This window comes from Bradysia coprophila, unplaced genomic scaffold, assembly GCF_014529535.1.
Source record: "Bradysia coprophila strain Holo2 unplaced genomic scaffold, BU_Bcop_v1 contig_508, whole genome shotgun sequence".
In the NCBI taxonomy this organism is placed as follows: domain Eukaryota; kingdom Metazoa; phylum Arthropoda; class Insecta; order Diptera; family Sciaridae; genus Bradysia; species Bradysia coprophila.
The window spans coordinates 6,788-12,978 of NW_023503760.1; the positions used below are offsets into that span (position 1 = coordinate 6,788).

The 6,191-nt window shown below is 33.2% G+C and overlaps 1 long non-coding RNA gene across 1 annotated transcript; it reads right to left on the minus strand.

Moving 5' to 3' along the window:
- Positions 1–4,484: 4,484 nt before the first annotated feature.
- Positions 4,485–5,490, minus strand: LOC119082964. The gene is made up of 3 exons (XR_005088756.1): positions 5,302–5,490; positions 4,567–4,754; positions 4,485–4,500 (listed from the first exon to the last, which is right to left on the minus strand). It is a non-coding gene; the product is annotated as an uncharacterized LOC119082964 (long non-coding RNA).
- Between the last annotated feature and the right edge of the window lie 701 nt (positions 5,491–6,191).

The window sequence follows — 6,191 nt, forward strand, 5'->3', positions numbered from 1 at the left end:
AAGGGCGAGTAGGACTGCCATCTCACTTGAAATAATTTACCGACATTTTTTATCTAATAATAAGGAGTTCGGAGATACCCGAACGGATAAAATAGTTTGATTCGCCTTTTACCTTCTAATTGATCAATGTAAAGTAGACACTGGTTCTATCGTTTCCTATAGTTAGTAACAATCGTTTACTTTACTAGTGAGGGAATGCGGCCTTTCGCTCACTAGTGAAAACCCTTTCCTTCGCTCGTAAAGTAAAACGTCATACAATACACGTGAAGGAATTTGTTATCTCGTATCACGATGAGCAAAAGTACCTCGGGCTGACGCCCTCGGATTCTTTTACTCATCTGGATACGAGATAATCAAATTCCTTAACTGGTATGGTAATGTACTATTGTTCTCAAATTCAATCATTCCTAAAATCATGTAAAACCAAAGCAATCTCTTTGATTGTTGCCAAAAAATCGCCCTTTTACTTTTCGTATCCGCTGTATTCGCTACATTATTCGTTGCAGCAATGGAACAAAATAACAAAAATAACGAAAACAAACCGTTTCATTTTAAAAAGTAGTAAGTACTTAGTACAACTTAGCATTTAGAATAATAAAAATTGAATTTGGTTAACGTCAGGCTCGCACTACTACTTATTTTCCTTAATTTCCTTATTTTTGTCCTCGTTACCTTTATTAACTTTCCTTTTTGTCCTTATTTTTACCCGATCTCTATCAAACAAAAGAGATTGAAGATTGCATAACCCGATTATTTAATATTTCTTCTTTTACTTCGGTTTCGGATGAAGTGTACATGAAATGGCAAAAGGTACAAGTTTCGAAAAGACGAAATCTAACAGCTATCAAAAACAATACGGGTTATATACAATTTTTCATACAAACCTTAAAATGGACCTGACTGGTTGAACCTGATGTACCTGATGGCTGTCTCAGGTTTCAGTTAATTCAAGTCAGGTCAAAAATATTCAGATCTCTAAGCCTGACCTCTAATAGAGGTCCTCTATCGATGGAATATCAAATAAAACGTTTCAATTTAAGTTTTGTTGGAATAAATGTGCAATTCCGATGGATGTAGCTCGACATTGTAAGTTGACACTAAATTGAATATTTTTATATTCGCTTGTACGGGTTCCTGATCCGAGCTTTAGTTGCACTAAATGCAACCTCGATTGCAATTTTTCCATGGGCTGGGATAGAATGCAATAATCTGCCCATTCGGGATTGTATAGATATAATATATATTTTTACTATGATCGATATAGTAACTAAATTATGTTTAGCAGCTGAAATTTTGGGAGTGTAATACGAACGTCTCCTGCTTATTGGTGGTAGACCACAGAAAAAGGTCTACACCCAGCTACTTTTGAATTAATTAATTCAGTCAGACATTGCTTACAAAATCCTTTACGTGAAAACAAACTAAAAATGTTTTCGTTTGGAGTCGATTTCAAATATTTGCTTTATTTACAATTTACATTGAATTTACAAATCCTACTTCTGACCCCAAAAATTCCTTATTTTCTCCTTCTTCTTATTTCTTGCTAAATTCTTTATTTCATGCTATTTTGAGTGTGAGGTCTGGTTAACGTTATTAAGATAACTGAAGTCCCAATATTTGATAATTTTTTCAACCAGTCAGGATCTTTCTTTTAATTGAATAATTTTTTACTGTCAATAGAACAATGATGGCTTCCTCTTGTATGGTGCATGGGAATGCTAGTAAGTTATAGATATTTTCATTTAATTTCGTTTCATTTCGTTTCATTGGAACGTTCATATTTCAGAATGATTCCGACGATTCCGATTTCGATGACTTTTTAACACAAAATGACCAGGAGCAAGAGGTGGAGGATGAAGAAGAGGATGAAGGAGAAGATATAATGAAGGAGAAGATACTGAAGAGGAAGAAAATGAAGAAGATGAGAACGAAGAAGAGGAGAATGAAGATGCAGGAGAATGGACTTGAGCAAATTTTGGTGACAAACAGAAGATTCGGATGAAAGTAAACTCATATTTGGAGTGAAAAATGGTTTTCAACTGAAAAAAATAAAAAATAATTTTCGCTAAAACCTTTGAATTTCAGTCTCTAAATTAGAAAAAATTGTTTGTTACCACGAATTTGACGAATTAGATTCGCCGGACATTTTTGTGCACATTTGATCAAAACAAATATAAAGTGTGGCAAAATGCAATTTATGATTGTGAAATTAAATCGATTTAAAATAAAGTCAACCAAATGGACGAAAAAAAACTCTCCACGAGAAATAATGAAAAAATCTGAATCTAAATGAAACCAAACGATTGCAATTGGGACATTCATTCTCTTACCTTTTATCCATTGATAGATTTTCAATTTCGGTCCATCACTTATATTACAAAATTCACTGTAACTTATTGCTCACTTTGAGACTGAAAAATGAAATGGTTGATTACGTAATTATGTCCAACAAAAAAGTTCGACATAAATTGCGATAAAAATATGAAAAAAAATCATATTTTCATCAAAATTTATGAAAAAAAAAAATTCATATTTTTATCACAATTTATGTCGAACTTTTTTGAAAAAGCATAATTATGTTGAACCATTTCATTTTCAGTCTCAAGGGATGAGCAATACGCTTCCACCGAAATTTGTAACATAAGTGATGGACCGAAATTAAAAAATCTATCAATCGATAAAAGGTAAGAAATTGAATCTCCCAATTGCAATCGTTTGTTTCATTTAGATTCAGATCATTCAGATCAACCTCTCCACGAGAAATAGTGAAAAAAATCTGAATCTAAATGAAACCAAACGATAGCAATTGGGAAATTCAATTTCGTACCTTTTATCCTTTGATAGATTTTCAGTTTCGGTCCATCACGTATATTACTGTATGTATTGCTCAAGGCTCAATTTTTTGTATGTAACGTGGTGTGTATCCCGGTATCTGCATATGCATGACCTCCTCCCCAAAGTATACTTTGTATTGCTTACCTTTGAGACTGAAAAATGAAATGGTTGATTACGTAATAATGCTTCAACAAAAAAGTTCGTCCATAAATTGCGATAAAAATATGAATTTTTTTTTCAGAAATTTTGATGAAAATATGAATTTTTTTCATATTTTTATCACAATTTATGTCGAACTTTTTTGTTGAAGCATTATTACGCAATCAACCATCTCATTGATCAGTCTCAAAGTGAGCAATACATTACAGTGAATTTTGTAATATAAGTGATGGCCGAAATTGAAAATCTATCAATGGATAAATGAATAAAGGTAAGAAATTGAATCGCCCAATTGCAATCGTTTAGTTTCATTTAGATTCAGATTTTTTTCCACTATTTCTCGTGGAGAGGTTTTTTTTCACTGTACCGATATGACATAAGAACAAGACTCAATTTTGTTCTTCCAATCATCCTCACCCTCCTTACAGAAAATGGTATGCTACCATATGAGGGAGGTAATTTGATATCTACTCATTGTGATACGAGATATCAAATTATATTTTCATGCTTCATGCCGAAAGGAGGTTAATTTTTGATTTTTTTCTCCAGTTTTCGGCCCTTTGCTTGAAAAACTCACATGTGTACCTGCTTTGAACGATTGATTTTAGACACTTTCGCTTGTAAGCCTCACTACATTCGGCCTACAACTCGCGAAATTGTCTAAAATCAATCTTACAAATGAGGTACACAAATGACTATTCCCGTGTACTTTATAGCATTTTACCGTATTTTACCGCTATCAATTCCTTCACTTAGATATCGTAATGTTCGAAAACTTTTTAATTTTAATTTCCGTTATGAATCATTGAAATTAATACTTTTTTTTGCCATTTTTATTTATTTTAATTTTAAACATCATTTAATTGCTTACAGCAAAATAACACTTATATTTCTAAGTATCCGCTATTAAGTATCCGTTCGAACAAAACTATTCCATTTTGGAACTTTAACTTTCAATCACTTCATTCAGTTTGTTTATTTATAAGTATCCGATATAAAGCATCGTTTTGAACAAAACTATTCCATTTTGGAACTTTTGAGTTTCAATCACTTGATTCAGCTTGTTTAATATTTTGTCGAGTTTCTTTTAAAACCACTTATTTCAAATTCGCTGTGACCACCTGAAAGATTCTTCGAACGGAATGACTGATTGCGATGGTTTATCAGCTATGGATTGTGATGGCTTATCAGCTTTGGATTGTGACGGACAGGATGTTTATCAGCTTTGAATTGTGTGGTTTATCAGCTAGCAATGTGAAGAATTATAAATTTTAATGCATTTTGTGCAGTTTGGATTCACTTAGATAGATAACTGATTTTGTTTACCTGAGACATTTTTGGAACTGGAACCTTTTAAGCAACCGCCGTTTGTGGTAGTATTTACGAAGCGTCCATTTCCTTTCCATTCTTGAACAGATTGCACGGACGACCCATTTCGTTCAAATCTGTTGTTAATCGTCCCAAAGCTGATCAGAAACGGTCCCCTCAACCAAGCTTCACAATTCTCTGCAATTTTTTGGTAATTATTGCAAAGTAACGTTCACCTTAAACAACAACGAAAACGAGTTTTACCTTTATGAAATTGGTCCATTCGCGAGTATTGTTCTTTTGAAACTCTTTGACCGACCACGTCTGTATTGTTCGTACGATTTTCTTTGCTATCTTCGAGATCGTCGATATCATCGTTATCGTCATACTCGATGTACTCGATATATTCATCGAAAATGTCATCTGCAATACTATTGCAATTCATGGCTGGGCTGAAAATGATTTTGTTTCATTAAATGAGGTTTCTATTTTGTACATGTTTCAATACAATTCCTAACTTTCAATTTTTGTATCTTACTGAACGATGAATAATAATTTTGACCTATTCTACAGTAAGAACCTCAAAGACAGACAAATAAATCTGCTTCATAAAAAATTCAGATTTACAAAGTTTACCGGATTTCAAGACGTTTTTAGGTAACAATAACACAAAAATCTGGTGAAAGGCACTGCGGTAATTAAGCGATCAAATGTATTTTTGTAAAAAATTGTTTTGTTCTAACTCATTGAACTAACAATATTTCCACTTTCAGTTTCAAATATGTCACTACACACGATTATACACTGCCCGATATGTAGTATTAATTTGCTTTGTATATTACATCCATACGTGACCTTGAATCATCTGAGACAATGCTCCGTAGCTTAGTTGATGTTATCTTTATATTGTAAATATAATTGCTGACTTTGTATTTTTGTGGTCGTGGATAGGGTTTATAAAATTGTTTGCTGTTTTCTGCATTAAAATTTTAAGCTTACCAATTCGACCGCCCTTTAGGATATTTATTGAACCGTACCGTACCGTACAAGAGTTTGCAGCAGAATGGCCAGCAGAGACTTTTCAGACAAGGGAAATGTTAGGATTATTCGAGTACGTTGAAGTTGTTGAGAGTCGTAATTAGTGTTTGGTTCAGCGAGTAGATGGGGGAAAGGTACTGCAGTATGTCCAGTATGTTGAAAGATGATGAAGATGATAGAGATGCAATACTAAACAGTTAATTTTCCTTTTTTTAAATTTAGGAAACAAATTGTCATAAATTAGGACAAAATAGGAGCTTTAAAAAAATGTTTAGTACTTTTAGCCTATTCGAATCGTGTGTCGACTCTTTTTATAAAACAGTTGCCTTAATATTATTTAATTTCGATATCGATGGGATCTTGAACTGTTAGCAAGAAGGTAATTTTACACATTAAACAATGGGTTCAACAACAAGTGACAAGTCTTTAGTAATGCAAATCCAGCTTCGCTATTACCGTTTCTCTTACGTGTCCAGAACATCTTCTAAAATGCTGCCCGTATAATAGCCTATTTCGTAGTCACCGTATCGCAAACATCGTAAACAATAACAAACAAAAAAATTGACAAAAGGATGATTCAACCGTCTCAACGGTCTCAACTGACAGAACCGACACAACTGAGATTTTTAGTTTTGAAAATCACAAAGAGAAACCCATGGCGCTGAGAGTTGAACCATTTTTTTTTTTCAAGTAGTGTCACCCCTGTGGTTTAGACGTGACAAGTAAATGTGATTTATTTTCACACGAAAACCTATGCCGTTCTGATAAATTAAATTTATTGAAAATTAGCCCGATATTTGTGTCGGCATTCAGTGAACATGAAAATCCTTTTAGTTTTATTGAGCTTTATT